Genomic DNA, 20,383 nt, shown 5'->3' with positions numbered 1-20,383 from the left:
GACACCTACATCACCTTTACTGCTCCTGTTCACTCAGAAATTTATTGTCTCAGAAGCACAGTTTTATTGAGAAAAGATAGAAATCCTGTTCTTCTGGCCAGCTCCACATCTAATTTACTGCTCCCAGGCTGACTGCTCAGGCTGCAATAGATAACAGGGCTTGTGTCCCTCTGCATTAAAGTAATTGCCAGGTGGGAGGAGGGGGTCGTTCCTGGTTTGTCATTCACAACATTTCTGAAGTTCAAATCGTAATTGTTTTAATCCAGAGACCAAATCTACCCCTGGCTGCCCATTTGCAGTTCAAATCTCCCACCAAAGTCTTGCATTTTCCAAATGAGAATTTATCTTCAGCTAACTGGTGTCACCGTATCTTCTTCCTCTGCCCACTCCTTTTGAAGGTGAGGAAAAAAGCTTAAAATTCAGCAAAACCCTGAAGAAATGAGAAAAGGCCCTGAAGAATGTAGGTGTGGTTTGATACACATCAATCCAACATCCTGTTCTTGCCATATTCCAGAAAATATTGGGCAGGACAAATGAAGTTTGGTGACAACATTCTAGAGGAGACCTGGGAAGCAGTGATGGGTCCTAAGGTGCATGAACACTTTGCTGCTGGGAGAGAACCCAGGGGATAAAAACATTTATATATCACAGAATCATGGAATCATAGAATCCCACAGTGCTTTGGGTTGGATGAGAACTTGAAATCCATCTCATTCCACCCCCAGCCAGGGGCAGGGACATCTTCCACCATCCCAGGTGGGACAAACCCCATCCAGGCTGGCCTTGGACAATTCCAGGGCTGGAATTGTCACATTCAATGCCCAGGGTAAATCTCTCTCTGCCTTTCTTTCAGTGATCATGGTGTTGGGCAGGGTTGCAGTGGGAATGATATTGCCAGTTTAGAGAGCTGGGGAAGAGGCAGAGCAGTTGGATCGAGAGCTACAAGTGGGGGAAAAAAGGATTTGAGAGGTTTATCCAGGGGAAGAGCTGATTTACACAAATAGCCTTGGTTCCAAACCCATTATGGAGAGGACAGAAACGACTCGGTTTCATTTGCATAACAGGATTTAGGTCAGAGTCAGCAGGGAGATTGTGGAATATTTTGAAGCAGAGATTAGATGAGTATTTATCCGGGGAGATGAATGTGCAGAGCTGGACCAACAGGCTGCAGATCCCCACAGATTCCTGATCCCAGGGCTCTCCAATCCCTCGTAGGCTGGAACAGGAGCCCTGGGGTGGCTCAGCTCACATGGATGTGTTGGTTTGGCTTTGCCTTTTGCCATTGATCTTCAGCTTCTCCCCCCAGCAAAGTCTGTCAGTCCTACAGGAGAATTTTCCAGGCAAGTTGGTGTTGTTTGGGCATCACCCACATCCTAAAACCCTCCTCGTGTGGAGGGGGATCCAGCCATATTTCATCTGACAGAGATGGGCCCCTTTTCTGTCTTATAATGATCCAGCTGGGTCACCAGATTGACCTCAGTTCTGCTCTGGTTCCATTGTTTGAGTGCCTGAAATTTTTATATGAAAAGGGCTTTTCATTCCAAATCATTTGTGCAGAATGAAACTATTTCTTGAAGAAAAATTCATTATCATTTAAACACTCTGCTTTTCACAAACTTACTGGTATCTAAAATTGATATTTTAATCAAAGCATTACTAAACATCTATCAAACTAATTTAAATAATTACTGCTTTGCTGTCTTTACAGTAGACACAATTTTCTGTAAGCAAATGCAAATGAGCAAAGAGTGAATATTTCAAAAATGGTTTTATTAGCTTTAGAAGAAATCTTCCTTAAAATCTGATAGATTGTGTAGAACAAGGAGCATATGTTGGATCCAGTTAATGGAAAGCATTTGATAATCTTGATAAAGAGTAATTTTCCAATTTTTGCCAGTTTCCCTCTATCTAAAGCATTTTTTACATTAAGGATTTGATAATGGTCTAACCACCTTGTACCTCTTTCTAGTAGATAAAATGCCTCTCTATTATTGTGAGCATTTTCACTCAAACATTTGCTCCTGCTTCGTGACACCGAATGTGACTCAAGAGGGAAAAGCATTTTCTCCAGGTTGATGGGCTGAGCAGAACAGCTCCTGTAGCAGTTCCATAGCGATAATGAATTATAAAAGCTTCAGAAAATGCTCCAGGATCAAAATGAATGTTTTTTTATTCCATCTTTGCTCTGCCAGGAGTTCTGCTTCCCTCGTCTCGTGTGTGTCACAGAGGACGACTGAGCCACAGGGCTGTGATTCATTAAGGAAAGGCACTAATTGTTCCACATGAGGCAGGTGGGGCAGAAGGATGAAGAGATGCTGAGGGAAGGGACAACCAAACCACCTGGGCCCCACAAGACACAGGGATTGCAGGATTACTGCCAGGTTCCCTCCAGGAGGAGCTCACAGGGTCACAGAGTCGTTAAGGTTGGAGAAGACCTCTAAGATCATCGAGCACTGCCAGCACCCTCACAAAACCGTGTCCCCAAGCGCCACACACCACATTTCCAGGGCTGGTGACTCCAGAATGGTCCTGGGCAGCCTGTGCCAATGCCTGGCAGCCCTTTCCTGTGAAAAAAATTTCCCTAATATTCGATATAAACCTCCCCTGGCACAGCTTGAGGCCGTTCCCTCTCCTGTCCCTGTTGCCTGGGAGCAGAGCCTGAGCTGTCCCCTCCTGTCACAGAGCTGTGCAGGTCCCACCTGAGCTCCTTTCCTCCAGGATCTCCCCCAACTGCTCCTGGTGCCCCCAGCCCCTTCTCCAGCTCCATTCCCTTCTCTGGACACCCTCCACCCCTCAATGTCTTTCCTGTCACGAGGAGCCCAAAACTGACCCAGGATTTGAGGTGGGGCCACCCACTTTGTCCTCCTTGGCTATAATATTTTAGCCATGTAATGAAGACCATGCTGCAAGAACACCCAGGTGCTTCACTGCCTGCCTCGAGACCTCTGCAGCTGCTCAGGGAGCTGGGAGATTCTCTGTGACTCTGATCCCAACCTTTGCCACTGGGGTGTGACGGACTGGCCACTGGATTTTAGGTAAATTTTAGGCTGAGTTGACGCCCTTGGTCTAATTTATTCTTGAAATGGGAAGGTTCTCCTAATTCCAGTCCAAACTGGCTCGTGATCCACCTCCAGCCATCACTGCAGATCCACCTCTCAGTTTCTACTGATGCACACATGGGATTTATGTTCTGGCACATGAGCATTTCCCCCTGGAGGAGTTATGAACACAAGGGACAGAACAGCCTGGTGGAAGGTGTCTCTCTCTGTGGAACAGGGTGGAACAAGATGGGCTTTAAGATCCCTCCAACCCAAACCATTCTGGGATTCTTTAACTGTACAAGAAGTCTCGGGTGAGTGTCAGAGCTGGTTGGTCCAGTGTTAAAAATAAAAAGACGTATGCAACCTATAAATGCTTCAAACTTTTCTGCCTTCCTTATGCCTGTAGTTCATGCATTTTCATTTCTTAACTCTTGGCAGCCTATTTTACAGCAAGTATCAAAAAAGACAGCCTTGGTTGAGACACTCTAAGGGCACAGGTCTGCTTTGGGCTCCTGAATGTCTCCTCATTCAAAAGGTGACCCATTTCAAAGAGTGAGATCCAGCTCTTCTGCCAGTCTTGGTAGCATTCCCAGCTTGGTGTCACACTCCAGTCATGAAGCTCAGATCTAATTCTCAGTCCTTGCTCACCATCCCATACTAAAGAGATTTCCCTTTGCAGTCAGCTTTGCCCCACAAGAGGAGTTTTCTCTCCAGAGATCTCTCCCAGGAGACTTTTCCCCACAAGTCCATGTCCTGTTGGATTCTGAGCTGTGTCTGAGCACCACCATTTCTTCCTCTGGTAATTCCCCCTTCAGTGGGAACACTTGAAGGCTCCTTTTATTCACTTTCAGCTCCAGAGCTGAATCCATTTGAATCCAAATCCATGGCTAATTTATTAGGATCTCACAGAAAGTGAGAGGGATTTAGTCCATGTATGTCCTATGCATGGCAGCACTGATCCTGCCAGGAAAAGCTGTTCAATTATCCAGAAACAATTTAGCTTTGTTCGATTGTCTTGTACTTTATGCATTTCTCCCTGCTCCCCTGGCTTTATCTGTTCTTCTTCCATAACTTTGACATCCAGCTAAGAGCCCACACTTGTCTGAACAATGCTTCACCCTCTTCTTGACAGAAGAGTTTTACCTGTAACCCCTTTATGGGGACTGTCCCCGATTTCCATAATCATTATCCATAATGATAATAATAATCATTATCAATCTGTTGTTCTGACAGTGTTGTTGCTGGTCCAGGTAGAAATCACTGCTTTATTTTTCACTTGAACCAGGCCAAATTTTGGCTTCTCCTCAGATGACATCAGGCCTCGTGACCCACCCTAATTTACCCTGGGATTTCTGTTAATGTCCTTAATATCACCTTGATGCTGCTGTTAGTTGTGGTAAATAAGATTTTCGGGCTTGGCAACAGGTAACTTCTGATCTATTTTAGTCTCAAGTGTGCAACTGTCCTAATTTTCTCTTGGCTCCCCTTGGTTTCTATGGCTTAAGTGCCATTTACTATTATTAATTTTAATTTCCTATGTGAGGTGGGGTTTTTTGGTCATTCTAACTTTCTTTTTCAGTTTGTAACCTCTCACACATTCCTCTTCTCACTGCTCTCTCTCTCCCTTTTGAATTTTGAATTTTAAGTACCTGTGCCTTCTCTGCTCACAGATCCCAGAGCTGCTTAGTCAGACTCAATAATTCATTTCCTTAGATTTCAAAGTTTGCCTTTCTAAGCTTCCAAACCTCCATTCTAGACCTACTTTTTCCCATTTTGAAAGTTAAAGTGAGAGAAGGCAGCTCAAGATCACACTTTATTCAAATTTTACTACTTTTATAACCACACAGGAACGAGGTTTAAAGCAGTTATACTTGACTTTTGCAAAGAAATTCATCACCTAAAATATCTGAGCCAATATAAGCAGTAATTACCTTTCAATCCATTTTTGAAACACTAAAGGCTCTCAGAATTCCCACCAATGCCCATGCATTTGATAACTGTAGGGGTCTAATCATGATTAGGTTGGAGCTGGAGGTGCAGAGGAGGCTGTTGAGACTTTCCTGCCATGTCCAGCCTTTCCCCCCTGGCCCTTTTAGCTCAAGATTTCATTTTCCCACTTTCTTCTGCCTGACACAAGGCACCACCTCCCTGCATCCACTGGTTTCCATCATCCCTGAGGTTCCCATGACCTGTGAGCCTCCCATGGCTCTGTCCCAGCCTTTCACCTGCCACAGTCCCGTGCCAGGTGCTGTAGGATGACCCTGCTCAGAGGGAGGTTGGCCCAGAGGACCCCACTGTGGTCCCTTCCAGAAAGAGCCCCTCAGCAGTGGCTGCCGCAAAGTCCTGAGCAGGAGCAGCTCGAAGTGTCCCTCAGGGTTGGGTCTTCCTTGTGTTGTGTCACTTTTAACAGTCAGGAGGTGTTGGGTTCACTTCTTGACTTCCTTTTCGTGCTGGGGGTCCAACATCTCCTCAGTCCACACCATGGCCACCACCTGAGGCCTCGTTCTGCCCACTTACCCTCCCGGCAATCACAGAAACCTACAAGTCATTAAATGGTGTGGGTTGGAGGGGTCTTAAAGTTCATCCAGTGCCACCCCCTGCCATGGCAGGGACACCTGCCACTATCCCAGGTGGCTTCAAGCTCCATCCAACCTGGCCTTGGACATTTCCAGGGATCCAGGGGCAGCCACAGCTGCTCTGGGCAGCAGCAGGGCCTCATGGGGCCCAGGAGACCATTTGGAGGCCTCATGGAACCTCACAGACCCAAGGCTCTGAGGTGACACATGGAGACCTCGAGGAGGTTATGGAAGCTCCTGGAGCTGAGGCTGGAATCTGGAACAGCGGCAGGAGACCACTGTGAGGCCACGGAACCCGACGGAACCGAGGCTCAGGTGTGACACAGAGGGGCCTGGCGGAACACAGGAGACCACATGGGCACGGCGGGATCTCCTGGAACCAAAATGCTCAAGTGAGACCTCGGGAGGCCCTTGTGGAACCCAAAACCATAGTGGGGGTTGGGGACTGCAAGGAACCGAGGCTCCAGATGGACACAACTCAAGGAACCCAGGAGATGTTGTGAGGTTCTGCTCTCTCAGGGAACCAAGGCCCTTCTGTGTCACAGGGAGGCCTTATGGAACCCAGAACTGTTGTAAGGCTGTGAAATCTCCTGGCACAAAGGCTCCAACACAACACAGGGCGGCCTCTTGGAACCCAGGAGGCCACGGTGGGGTTCTAACCCCACTAACGTGACTCAGAGAAGCCTCACAGAACCAAAGATACCACAGCGAGGGTGTGGAACCTCATGGAACCAACACTCCAGGGTGAGGCAGTGTGGCCTCATGGAGCTCAGGAGACCCTGCTGAGGTACTGGAACCTCATGAAAGCAAGGCTCAGATGTGTGCTGCTCTCATGGGGGCCAGGGCCTCCCCACCCTCACAGGGGAGGATTTCTCCCCACTATCCCAGCTAACTCTGCCCTCTGGCAGTGGGAAGCCATTCCCCCTTGTCCTTGTCATTCCATCCCTTCTCCCAAGTCCCTCTCCTGCTCTGTTGGAGCCTCTTTAGGCTCTGGAAGGGGCTCTAAAGTCTCCCTTCACTTGTCCACTCTGGACACCCCCAGAATTCCTCACAGGAGGGGTGTTCCATCTCTCCAACCATCCATCCTCTCCAAAAGACAACTTTCGTGCCTTAAATTGCCACTGGCTTTGGAACATCGTACAAAATTAAAGAACTTTTATCTTCTCATACTCTTCTCGCTTGGAACAGGGAAGGATTTTCCTCAGCTTTCTAGCAAAGCTCTGAAATCCTGTGCGATCTTTTGCAATTTCATGGTCTGTTATATTCTTATTTCCAGTGCAGCAGTCACCATAGTGAATAGTGTCAAAGAACCAGAAACATGACCATGAAAATGGTATTTTGATGTAGAATGGGTATAAGAAATGTTCACCTTTTCCAGCCAGAACTAGCAAAAAAACCCCAAAAAACTAAGCTATAAAATGCTAGAATTGTGGCCAAAGAATTAGGAGAATTGGGGAAAAAAAAAAAGATGGGATGTTGTCCATTCTCCCAGCTGGGTGGGCAGAGCTCTGGAGACCTGGATGGTTTCAGCTCACAGCTGACTGGAAGCTCTTGTCCCTCTGTGCCTCGGTTTCTCCTCCCACTCTCCCTGTCCCCCTGTCCCTTTACATCCCAGTCTCTCAAAGAGCTTTGGACATCACAGTGGGGTTCCAGGCTCCTCCAAGGCATGCCCACCCCTCAGACAACGAGCAGTGAGTGTAATTCCTCCAGCCAAGCTGCTGCAGCCCTGCATCATTAGCTGATTTTGAGAAAAAAAAAAACCCTTTTAATCAGTCTGATGTATTCCCTCACTGTCACTGGAGATTTGACAAACCCCTCCTTCATGCTGCTTGATCAGAAGCACCATGGCAGGAGCTGTGACTCGTGGCTCTAGGGCAGCAGGGAAGTGTCTCACCAGCTCTCCTGTGGTCCATCCCTCAAGAGCAGAACGTCTGGAAATGTGAGAAATGCTTTGTTCCCTCATTGCTGCTTCCCAGGTTGCTCTTGGTGAACTCAGCTGAAGCTTAGTTTGGTGTGGGTTTGGTTCCAAAATTGTGTTACTTCTCCAGAGGGAGCACTTGAGGAAGTTACCAGTCTCTTTATCCTACTTAAAGTCTTCTTTATCATATAATGGAGATGTCCTCTTTATCATCTAATATTGGGATCGTTCTGCTATCAGTCACACTGCAGATGAAGTTCAGACACGAGGTTTGCTGTAAAAAAACATCACTGCAAAGGGGCTGGAACTGCAGGTACTTCATGAAATCACATCAACTCCTGGTTTCTCTAAATCCCTGCCATTTCGGCCTGCCAGGACCAGTGGGGAAGCAAAATCTGGCACCAGCACAGGGCTGTGGGATCTCTGTCACTGGGGGTGGCCAAAACACGACTGGACAAGGCTTGAACAGCAGGATGGGTCTTTAAAGACCTGCTCAGACTGTGGGGTGACCACAAGATCTCCTGGGGCCCTTTCCAACCCAGGATTTGTCTTTTATTATAAGAAATGGAAATAGATTGACCATTTGTCATTATTCCTGTCTCAGGAAACATCTGACACCTGGGAATGGTTATTACAGTGCTGACAACCTTCACGGAGAAGGCAGGGGCCTCACACTTAAACCATTTCTACTGAAACATTTCTCAGATACATCTGTCATTTCCTAATTCTCCCCTGGGAGGGTGGGGAGGGCTGGCACAGGTTGTTCAGAGAAGCTGTGGCTGCCCCTGGATCCCTGGAAGTGTCCAAAGTCAGGTTGGAATGGGTCTGGAGCAACCTGAGAGTGGAAGATGCCCCATGGCAGGGGCTGGGAATGGGATGAACTTTATGGTCCCAACCCAAACCATTATGGGATTCTTTTCTGTTGTTTTGGATTTGTCGCATTTCTTTCCCCCCCAGGAATTCCAAAAGTTGCACAACACCCTCCTGGATGGGATAGCTGAAATAATTCAGGTTGCTTGAGCTTTTGTTGTTTGCCATAAAAGATGCTGTGCCTCAACATCTCCCCATCTTCAGTGAAGGTAAAAGGAAATTCGCTCCTCTTTGAATCCTGCTTTTCTCCATGACTGACCAGAGTTCAGACAATCACACATTTTCTTCCTTCTTTTCCCAATATTCAGAATATTCTGTTTGCCAAGTCGAACCCGTGAGAAACTGCAGTACCCAGGACATTTTTTTGTGTGTGTGTGTGTGTGTGTCTTTCAATTTCTTTAATGTGTGAATTCATGGACAGCCCTCATTCCCCAGAGCTCCAGAAGCCAGAAAGGGACATCAAAATTAGTGTCTGCCATGACTTTTCCTGAGCAGGGATATCCCAGAATAGCATCAGGTTGTTGGATCTGACAGGCAGACTGGAAAAAAAAAATAAAAAATCCTCCTTGTTCTTATCCTTTTTCAGATAAAATCTCTGTGGTTTGTTGTTGGTTTTGATTTTAAGAGAAGTTTCTTTGGTTGTTTATGGAAAAGGACCAAGGAAATTCATTTGAAAGTTATGGAGAGTTCAGAGCCTTGTTACAAAAGACAGTTGGATGTTTGGTGTTTCCTATATTTTAAATTAATGTTTTCCACTGACAATATAATTAACGTTAGTTTTAATATTTAATATTTAATATTTAATTAAAGACTATAAAAACAACACAGAGAAAACCCTTTTCTTACCTCTGCTCCTCTGGGGAACAAACTTCCATTGCAATTTTTTTGATTTGTATCCTTTAATGAAATCAGTTATTATGACTCATTTCCTTTCTCTACCTATTTATTTTTCTTTATGTCTTTTATGAGAGACCTTATAAAAAATGTTTTCAAAATCCAAGGGAATGACACGCACTTGGCTCACCTTGCTCTGGGATTTTATTAACTTTTCCAGGTTAACAAGACACGCTTCTCCCTTCAGCAGCTCTGATGGTTTGACCCAATCAAGCCACTCTGCGTTTATCTAAATGCTGGATTATTTGATTCTTAATTAGACTGTTTCTCTGGGACTGCTGCTCCTGACACCAATGGGCAACTTTCTAATCTTCTTGGTAATTGCTGCTGCTTGGGATGCAAGGACTGATGCAAAGTCCATTGGAAAAGCAGCCCCAGGAACTACTTGAAAACCCGTGTGGAAATATCTTTTGCTCCTTTCGCAGCTCCATAGCTTTGGCCTTAGTGGTTGAAAGTTTTTTTCAAGGTCAGATTCATTTTATCGGGAAAAAAAAAATCCAAAATTTAAAAAAAAACCAACAAAACAACAAACAGGACAAGAGCAACAAAAAAGCCCCAAACCAATCAACCAAAAACACACACAAAAATACCTGAAACAATCAAAACAGATCTCAAAAAAAACCCCAGAAAGTTCTGCTGGCAAAGGACAATTACATTTTTTATTATTCCCCCTACGGACTGGGTGACTGTTTTTATGTTCCTTTCCCTCTCTCCAGCTGCACCTTTTGTTTGCAGAAGTCTCTTCCTTGTCCTACTTTTCAAAATAAAAGGATTTTGGGATTTTGGGATTTGGGATTTGGGATTTTGGGGCTAAATAGCCAAAAAAGGAGACCAAACCCCCTGCACACCCAACCAGACAGGGGATGGATGCAGCTTTCTGCGTGTGGTTTTCTCACCTGAAGTTTTGCTGTCCTTGCATTTCCTGCCTTCTGGAATGTGCAGAATCATGGAATCACTGAGGTTGGAAAAGCCCTCTGAGATCAAGTCCATTGCCCCAGCACTGCCATGGTCACCGTTGGAAGTCCCCAAGTGCCACAGTTACACATTTTTTGCACCATCCCAGTGACTCCACCACTGCCCTGGGCAGTTTGTGTCAATTCCTGACCACTCTTAACCATGAAAATGATTTCCTATTATCCAATCTGAACCTCCTCTGGCACAACCTGGGGCTGCTTCCTCTTGTCCTGCCCCTTGTTATCTGGGGTGGGTCCTCATCCTAAAAATCGAGGCAGGAGCAACATGTGCAGAATCCAGATGTTCAATGAACCAAACGATACTCTTCCATTTCCCATTTCCACAATCTTATGCTTAAAGCTGTGGATAAACAGTCTGAAAACACAGTAAAGAAGTAACTGAAGGTGTTATTTGCATAACTCACTGTCTGGAGCTGTGCAGAACCAGGCACAAGGAGCAGCAGGAGCAGCTGGAACAACTCTGAACCCCCAGGCTTTGGTGGCAGGTTCCAGTTTCTGGCTCAGTTCCAGGGGTGCCACGTTCCAAGCAGGGTTTCCTGGCCAGAGGTGTGTCTGTCTATGACAGGCTGCTTGGCTGGATCAGGGGCTCACCACCCTGCTGCTCCTCTCATCATCTCTTGTAAGGAAAATCGCAGGGGGATGTTTGGTAGCGGTGGAAAAGGGTGAGGAACAGAGGTTGACCGAGGAAGTGGATTTGTGCAGGAGAGATGAGCACCACAAGAATGCTGAGGGAAGCTGTTGCTGCTCCATCCCTGGAAGTTCCAAGGCCAGGTTGGATTGACCAACTTTGGAGCAAGCTGGGGTGGTGGAAGGTGTCCCTGCCCACAGCAGGGGATGGAATGAGATGAGCTTTGCTGTCCCTTCCAACCCAAACCAGTCTGGGGTTCCGTGGCTCTAAGGAGGAGAAGACATTAGGGAAGAAAACAGCCACAGGCCTCAGAGCATGAATTCCATCTTTCAGTGTGGGAAGAGGGGGATTTGAGTTCTGGGATCCACAGGGATGTGTTCCACATTTCAAAGTGCTGCAGTGGCTTCTCTGGCTTTGGGCTGAGGCTTTCCATCGTCTACGATGGGCTGCAGAGACAATTCCTTTGTGGGGCAGGGAAAGGGAATGGGCTCCAGGAACCTGGAGAGGGGATTGTGCAAGAGTTGCCCACCTCACTTTCTCATCAGATGGGGGCATTAATTATTTTCAATTTGAAGCATGTTTGGGGGATGGGAAAGACACCATCGCTGGAGCTGTGTTTTCTCCCAGACACCTCAAGCTCCTCATGCTCCACTTCACTTTCTTTAACCTCTGCATAGCTCTCCTCTTTATGAGTGTTTCGTGGTTTTCTGTCTCCTTTCCTTGTGTCCAACACTGATTTTATTGCTCCTTGAGCCTCTTTCTCCCTTCCCTCTCATCCTTCCCCGTGCTTTCCTCCCTCCCCTGCAATGCCTTGATGGGTGAAGTGACAACATGTCACCAAGCCCACAAAGTGCTGAGCTCCAGAGTGGCCAGAGCAGCTCTGGAGCACAGCTGCAGACCAAGGGGAGACCACCCATGGCTCACATTTGTAAACTGCTTGTCACAGCTCCTCGCTCCCCAGCCTGTGATGCTGCCAAGAGCAATCTCATCTCTCAGGCACCCATCCATTTCCTCTCCTCCCAGACCCTCAAGGTATCCGAGTCAAACCACCCCCCCTCCATCCTGCCCCATCTGCCTGTCCCACATTCCGCTTTCCTCGGGGCCCATCTTTTCTTTCCAGCTCCTGCTGCTCGAGTCCCCCACCTCCCATGGTCCTGAGCTATTGAAAAAGAAAAGCTCTAAATAACAGGTGGAGGGGGGTGGAACCTGACGATCTCCGAGAAGGAGACACTTAAGGGAACAGAAAATTGATAAAGGGGTTTTAAGGTCCTCAGTGGAAAATCCACAGCTGAAATCAATAGAGCAAAGAACTTTTTCAAGCACATTAGAAACCAAAATTCTGATCATGACACAGATCCAGTGTGAGGTGAGAGTTTAATAAGGGTGAAAAAAAATGCGTGTGTGTACGTGTTTTGTGCTGTTATTTCAGGGAAAAAGCAGCTTGAAGAACACTGTGTCATTGATGAGATTATTGTTGGCAAAGAGCATTGTTTGTCTTTAATAGAGAGTTCTTAGAGAACTGATTCTGAATGAATAGCCTTGGTGGTAGAAAAACTGCCTTTTTGTGATATTACTGGAATCTTCATAACTTTAAATTTTAGCCAGGTTGGGTGGGGCTTGAAACAACCTGGGACAGGGGGAAAGTGTCCCTGCCCATGGCAGGGGTGGAAGAGGATGAGCTTTGATGACCCAAACCAGCCTGGGATTCTATGATTTAAACCAAGTTGGCATTTCCAAGTTTAATTCTCCAATAAAAACAGTATAGGATTTTCTGCTGGACACCCTTGTGGTCAGCTCTGGGACCAGACAACTGAAGCCAAGCTGGGTGTTACAGCTCAGACCTGTGGTGGTCTGTAGTGGTAATTAATTAATTACACATTGATGAGCAGATACAGGCAGAAAGGAGCAAATAACGTTTGACAAAGTCTAGTGAAAATGTTTTTTATATATTATATATTCTCAGGAATGAGAAAACTCATAGTTGAGATAAAGATGGAAGACCTCTTACCAAATATCATTGAAATCATCCTGGAAATCATGGAATGCTTCGAGTTGGAAGGGACCTCAAAGTTCATCAAGGAGGGATGGTCCCCACTAGATCTGATTTCTCAGGGCCCCATTGTTGTGGACTAAACAGACTCAGCTTGGGGAAATTAATTTAGTGCCAAATTATATATTAAAGCATATAAATATACATATTTTAAACATTTTAAATGATTTATTCAGGCAGTGGGAATCAGAAAGACAATTATTAACCCACAAATGACCTTTCCTCCCTCATTTCCTTGAGTGACCTCATTCCAAGTCCTGCTCTTGCCACCAAAGGTCACACCTGAGCCCTTCATCACAGAACAGGCAGCGCAGGACTGGGCTGCAGTCAGGATTCAGAGGCTCCTTCCTCTCTCATCCTCTTCCTCTGCCCTGGCCTGGCTCCTCCACAGGCTGTGCTTCCTGCCAGGACCCTCCATCTGCTCCAGGGCAGGTCCTGCATGCACTGCAGGGAGCTCCTGCTCTGCCGTGGAGTTCTCTCCATCAAAACCTCGTCACAAACACCCCACAGACACCTGTTCAAAGGGGGTCTGTTGTCTAAAACAGTGATTTGGGATCCCAGTGGGGGAAAAAAGGTTTCTTTTTATGTTTCTGCAATGCTGCTTTGAGAAACAAAAAGGTTCTCGTGGGTTCATTTGCTTCGGCCCAGTTCTCAAATTATCCCAAGTCCAGTCTAAATCTGTTTTGATTTCCTGCTACTAGAACCATCCATCAACGCAGACAAGTCTTGTCCAGTGTTATTAATGCTCAACTCCTTCTTCCTCCGCGCTCATCCTTCATCATGACAACGTTCTTCTGGCTGGATTCGTGATGGGCTCTGTGGTGTGCAGCACCTCCCAAACTGAGGAGCAGCAGCCCAGCTCCAGGGATGGAATTTTCAGTTCTGAGCTGGGACACACACACTGGAGTGAAGAATGGAAGAGCGGGGTTTGTGGCAAGGATGATGCTGAGCACAGGGATGTCGGCGGCCCCGCGCTGGAGATGACAACGACACAGGTTGTGTGGAGCTTCTTCCACATGAGTTCACGTGTCTATCCAAGAGCAGCACTTAGGCAACTTGTGAAATTGGGATTTGGAGCATGAAACTTATTCCTGTGTTTAGGCACTTAGACCTCTGTCTTCTCGTAAAACACGTACGGCTGTGTCGTACCCGGCAATGAGAGCACCTGCCCGAGAGACAAAGGGCAAATCCTACATCCCTGCTGGGATCTGGAGGGATCACTGCAATTATTTGGGAAAGGGAGAGCTGAAGTACCTCCCCCACCACCCTCACTGCCTGTGAGCATTTGAAGTTGAAAAGGAGCATCAATATGTTGTGTGTGTGCTTTGAAACTGAGCGTAAAACCCACAGGTTATGGGAAAAGCAGCTGGGAAATCTCTGATGTGGGACCTGCTGAAAAAACCCTGTGCCTGGAGGTTCTGCTCTGAAAGTTTAGGTGTTTTACATCTGACATTTACTGGGTAAGGAAAAAAAAAAACCACAAAATCCAAAGGGAAGAGATTTGACAAGAGATCTCTGAGCGAGCCTGGCTCGGTTCTGTGCTGTAGGGTGAGAGCAAGACACATCCTGCATTCCCAGATCCCTGCCCAGCAGCACCAGCTCCCAGTTTGGGTCCAGGGAAGCTGGGAGAGGAGGATGTGCCACGGGACCTCTGTGTGGGGCTGCTCTCTTGCCCAGGGCTGGGCTCTGCAGTGAATGAAACCGGGGCTCCAGGGAGCCCACAGCCCAACCCTCCAGGAGTGGAGGAGAAACATAAACATGGTGAGTACATTAAAGTATCATTTCAGCTCTTAGAGAGTGTCCAAAGGAGGCCACGAGGATGGGGAAGGGCGTAGGAGAAGCCTTGTAAGGAGCAGCTGGGGACACTTGGTCTGTTCAGCTGGAGGAGACTCATTCCAGTTACAACTGAGGGGAAGAGGAGAGACAGACACTGATCTCTGCTCTGGTGACAGTGACAGCACCAAGGGGATGGCTGGGGCTGTGTCAGGGGGGTTTAGGTTGGATTTCAGGGAAAAGTTCTTCCCCCAGAGGGTGCTGGCACTGCCCAGGCTCCCCAGGGAATGGTCCCAAAGCTGCCAGAGCTCCAGGAGGGTTTGGACAACACCCCCAGGCACAGGGTGGGATTGTTGGGGGGTCTGTGCAGGGCCAGGAGTTAGACTCAATGATCCCAGTGGATCCTTTCCATTTCAGGCCATTCCACGATTCTGTCACCTCCTGTTAACAGAAGAAAATGCCTCTGCTCAGCTGTTTTCAGGGAAGGTTTATCCTAAAGGTTAATCTTGAGCGAGGTCGTGGCATGAATGTAAAACAGGACATTGTGGTTTGCATCCATCTCTTCTGAACTTCCCCACCTCTCCACAAGCCACAGTGTGGAATAACAATGGGAATGGCTAGCTTTCATGTGGGAGGAGGTTAGCTGAGAACACCTCTGCCCAGAAATAAACACCATCAGGGTCAGCAGCCCCAGTCCCAGCTCCAGCTCCAGCCCCAGCCTGAGCTCAGGCCCCTGACACAGGTCTAGTCCCAGTCCCAGTCCTAATTCCAGTCCCAATCCCAGTCCTAGCCCCAGTCCCAGCCCCAGCCTGAGCTCAGACCCCTGTCACAGGTCTAGTCCCAGCCCCAGTCCCAGTCCCAGCCCTGGCTCTCTCTGCTCCATCCTGGGCTGCTCCAAAGGCTCCTCGGAGGCGCAGCCTCAGCGCCGTGACTTTATGGATGTGACACATCACTCAATATCATCAACCAAAAGCCACTCTGTTGCCATGGCGACTGCATCCTTAGCCCAATTCCTGGGGCTCCTCAGGACCGTTTGATATTCACCTTGGCACCTTGGGGAAGCACACTGAGTGTGAGAGCCCCTCGTGCTCCTGGGCCAAGCTGATTCCTCCCCAGCCATGGCCACGGTCCTGGGGGAGCAGAGGGGCTCCCACCCCTGGCTCCCGTCCATCCCCCCTTCCCTCTCTCCCTCCGTGGCTGCAAAGCCAAACCTGGGAAGAGCCTGGGCTCCTTTCTTATAAGAAATGTTGAATTCTCAGAGCTCTGCCCAGGCTCCTGCTGGAATATTGACCCCAGCCAACATGATTTTCCTGGATTTTGAGCCCTGACTGGCTCTCTTTACTTTGAACATTCCTCCTTTCTTGACAATTATTCTTTTTTTTCCTAATTTTCTGGGCTAAGCATTAAGTGTCTGATTCTCCATCCTTCCCAGGGAATTCTTCTGGTAACTTTTCCTCACACATTCCTTCACTCTGCTCCTGTAGAGGCAGAGGAGTTTCTGTTCCCAGGTTTGGAGCGCAGCACTGACGCCAAACAAGGGTTTTGATTATGCCTTGTTGGGAGATCTGGAGTCCTGTGTGTGCCCAGCAGCCACTCCTTGTTATCTCCTGGAGCAGAAGGATCTTATCCTTATCCTTATCCCTATCCACTTGTTCCTCAGCCTGCAGGAAATTGGGAAACTGAGGCATGTGAATAGCACAAAACAGCTCTGTGCTGTCCACACTGCTGTGGAGGAGCTGGATCAGGTGTGGGACCATGGATGGAGGTGTTTGATGATTCCCAAGTGCCCCCTCGTGCTCTGGGCTGGAGCTGGGAGAGGAACAATTGAAGCTCAGCACCGAGGAGATGGGGCTGCCCTGAGCTGGCCTCACAGCCAGTCCCACACTCTCCTCCTGTGATGTTTGGGCTTCTGCAAAGGTTTGCAGTTTGCTGGGAAATAATCAAGGAAACCTTTTTTTTTTTTTTTTTTTGATAGGAAATGCTATTTGAGCACAAAAATCCCGTGCTTTTGATGGTGCTCTCCCCAGGAAGGTGTCTGAGGGCAGGAGAGCCTCCTCTGCTCTGTGGCTGTGGCTGCTGAAGCAGCAGGGGTGGCCAGGCTGGAGCTTGTTTTCCAGCTCTGGAGAAGGGAATATACATGAGCTTCCCTCCAGCCTCCCGTCCTGCTGCCAGCCCACTGCTGTTTCCTCTGCTTTCTGCTTCTGAAAGGTTCCCAGCCATGCTGGAGTTTATTCATATTTCACCCATCCCAGGATCCTGTATCCTCCTGCACATTGGGACTGCCAAATTCCCAAATTCCCAATTCCCAAAGCACTTTCAAGGGAGCTCTGCACCCTCCTTGGAGCTGGGGCTCTGTCCTGGGGAAGGGCAGCTCTGGATTTGGGGATCACACAGAGCTTTTTTGCTGTTCTTTCACACATTCTCCCCACTGGGCTTTTCTACAAGGCACTGGGTGCTGTCCCCACCTCTGGATCACCCTAAGTGAGGCCCAGAGCCAAGCCCTGGCACCAGAGAACTCCAGCTCCAGGGGGAATGTCTTAAATCCAGGCAGACAAGGATTTGAGCCCTGCCTGTGCTTACAGCTGGCAGGTTGTGCCACCCCCACACTCCCCGTGAGGCTGCTGTGCCTCCCATCCCACACAACTCGCTTTTCCTGGCTGTGTGGAGCACAGAATCATGGAATGGTTTGTGTTGGAAGGGGCCTTAAAGCTCATTTTGTTCTACCCCACCTGCCATGGGCAGGGACAGCTGCCACTGTCCCAGGCTGCTCCAAACCCCACCCTTGGGCACTTCCAGGGATCCACAGCTTCCCTGTTCCAGGGGCTCCCCATCCTCACAGGGAGGAATTTCTCCCCAGATTCCCATCAATTCCTTCCCTGTGGCAGTGGGAAACCATTCCCCCTTGTCCCAAGTCCCTCTCCAGATCTCTTGTTCCTTCCCAGACCCTGAGGAAATGCCTTGTCCTTGCTCCACGCTGTCCATGGCAGCCTGGGGACGGGCACAGAGCCTTGCAGGGATCAGCCTGAGGAAACCCTTTGGTGCCTGGACCCTGCAAACTGCACCCACAGGCTGGGAGCACTGGGAATGCCAAAATTCCAGCAGTGGGACCACAGCAGCCACAGGCAGGATGGGGACATCACTGCCCGGCTTCTGCCCGGCTTGGGCTGGGAAATTCCTGCCAAAGCCTTTCTCCAGTGGTTCCTGGCATTTGAAATGCTCCCTCTGAGAAGGTTTGATCTCTGCTAGCAGCAGGTTTTCAGGAGATGCTGGGTGGAGCAGGGAGGGAGGCAGGCTGTGAGCACCGAGGTGTCTCTGCGGCCAGGACCGGTTTGGGCTGTGGTGAGATTGGGGTTGGGGATGTGCTGGCGCTGGATCCCCGGCCAAGACAGGTTTGGAGCAATTGCTCAAGGGCATGTTTGAGCAAACAGAGCCAGTCTGGATCCAGAGCAGGCTCTGGGGCTGTACTTGCACAGCCAGAGGCAGTGTTCCTGCAGGTGGGAACACCGGGATGCTGCAGGCAGTTTGTGACCAGCAAAGGAGGTGACAACACCCACCACACACCCCCTGAAAGCTTCTGGACGCTTCTGCTCTCACACCACATCCAGCAATGCCTCATGACCTTGGAGACAGCTGATTTTAAACCCAGACTCTGAGGATCCCCACCCCTGAGCTCCCAGCTTGGTGTGTGCAGACACAAGAACTGACCCAAGACGGCACAGAAAGACAGAATATTCTTGTCACCTCCCCTTCCAACCTCTGCTTTCAGTCCTCTTTTGGAGGAGGACTCCAAACTGTTGGAACCAGAGGAGGACAGGGATGTTCTTCCCAGCCCAGCCTCTCCTCTCAGGTGGGAAAACAGGGTCAGGCAAAGGTGTGGTGTGTAGGCAGAGCTCAGGATGGTCCCTGCACGATCTGGCAGCTCCTGCTGGCACAGGAACCTTGGCAGGAAGCGCTGGGAGAGTTGAGGAGAGGAATGCAAACAGCACATCGTGTAGGAAACAGGGAGACTCGTTCCCAGAGGGAGATCACCTGGTGCCTTCCTTTGGCTGAACTTGTCTGAGAAATGACAAATTGGTGCAATCCTCCCGCTCCTGCCAGCCCAGGGCTGTACACCTGTAATGAAACAGCAGCTCTGGAGCAGTGCTGGGTCACTCCTCAAGCAGGACAGATGGTGCTGGACCAGCTGTGAGCAAGGTCTGGGAAGGTTTGCAGGGGCTGAGGAGTGTAGCGCGCCCTAAACCTTGGCTTTGATTTTCTTGGAGTCACAAAAAGGTGGAAAAACCCTCTGGGGACCTTGACCATCCCCAGGGCTAACTCCAAAGTCAAAGCAGGTTGCCCAGAGAAGCAGCTCCATCCCTGGAAGTGTCCCAGGTAGGGTTAGACAGAGCTTGAAGCTTTGTGTAGGGGGTGCCATGACAAGTGGCTTGGAACTGCATAACCTTTCAGGTCCCTTCCAGTCCAAGCTTTTCTCTGATTCTGTGATTTCTCATTACTTTTTCCAGTCGAGTTTTGAGAATTCCCAGGGCCAGAGATTTCTTGATCAAACCCACAGACCCTCCCCAGCCAGGCCAAGCAGCTCCAGTTCCCTCCCACACCCCACACTCAGCACTTTGTGAGGTTTCAGTGACCCTCCAGTGGACTCTGCAGGCTTTTCTGGCCTCCCAGAGTGTCCCCAAAGCGCCCACATCCCTCCAGATGCAGCCCCAGGAGTGGGAAGAACAGCACCCCTCCAGCTGTGCTCCTGCTGACACAGCTGGGGCTGCTGTCAGGGGGAAGGGGCATCTTTGTCACACATAAATCTGATTTTTGTCATCTGCACCGGTGCAGGTGAGGATATCTCCAGCCCATCAGCATTCCCAGGGCATCTCCCACCCTGGAGACATCCCCTGGGAGGCTGGAGGGCATCACCCAGAAACAAAACAGTGATCTGAAGGAGATCAGATCACTCTCTGTAAATATTCTGGGGGGCTCAGACTGTCTGGAGAGGAGATGTTTCCAGCAATTGGATGCTTGTGGTGCAAGAAAACATCGAGGTGGATTCACAGAATAAGTTTAGACTGGAAACTTGAGGTGGTGGAAGGTGCAGTGGTAGCAACAGCTTGGAGAAAACCTCAACTTTCATGTCAGGAGGGAGAAAAATTCTGAGAAGATTAAAAAAAAAAAAAAGGGATTTTGGAAAATTGGAGAATTTGGGCAGGGTTGTCATGGGTGAGTGGGAGCTGGCAGGATTTATTGACAGACACCCAGGTGACTTTACAGAACCCAGTGTGCCCCATTTGGCCCAAATTACACCTCTCACACCAGAAGTGTGAGCCCCTGGGTTATTTGGACTTTTTGGAGCTGCCTGTGCAGGTTCAGGCTCAAGGGACCCAGCACAAATGTGGGAATTTGGGGTTTAAAATGGTTTTCTCTGATCCTGTAAGGCAGGAGTTTAAGGCAAGAAAAATGAAAGGGATATTCCATGGGTCACTGGGGTGACTCTGGCCAGTTCCCCAGCTGAAATTTGTAAATTCAGACTGGGGGGAAATAGGAGAAGAATGAGAAAATCAAAGGCACATCTCCAAAGCTACATGAAAAAAAAAATATATATAAAGGGAAAGCATTTCATCCATCTGCTTGCATTTTCCTTGCTGCTTCTTTTTGCTTTGATAAGCAAGAC

General features: G+C 48.7%; 1 long non-coding RNA gene across 1 annotated transcript; it reads right to left on the bottom strand.

Moving 5' to 3' along the window:
• Window positions 1–3,052: 3,052 nt before the first annotated feature.
• On the bottom strand, window positions 3,053–7,253 carry LOC147649521 (uncharacterized). Its single transcript, XR_015278755.1, has 2 exons — window positions 5,694–7,253; window positions 3,053–5,579 (listed from the first exon to the last, which is right to left on the bottom strand). It is a non-coding gene; the product is annotated as an uncharacterized LOC147649521 (long non-coding RNA).
• Window positions 7,254–20,383: the final 13,130 nt, after the last annotated feature.

Source organism: Cyanistes caeruleus, chromosome 22, assembly GCF_971803275.1.
Source record: "Cyanistes caeruleus chromosome 22, bCyaCae1.hap1.1, whole genome shotgun sequence".
NCBI classification, from domain to species: domain Eukaryota; kingdom Metazoa; phylum Chordata; class Aves; order Passeriformes; family Paridae; genus Cyanistes; species Cyanistes caeruleus.
The sequence above is the reverse complement of the archived record's forward strand: the minus strand, read 5'-3'. Positions and strand labels throughout refer to the sequence as shown.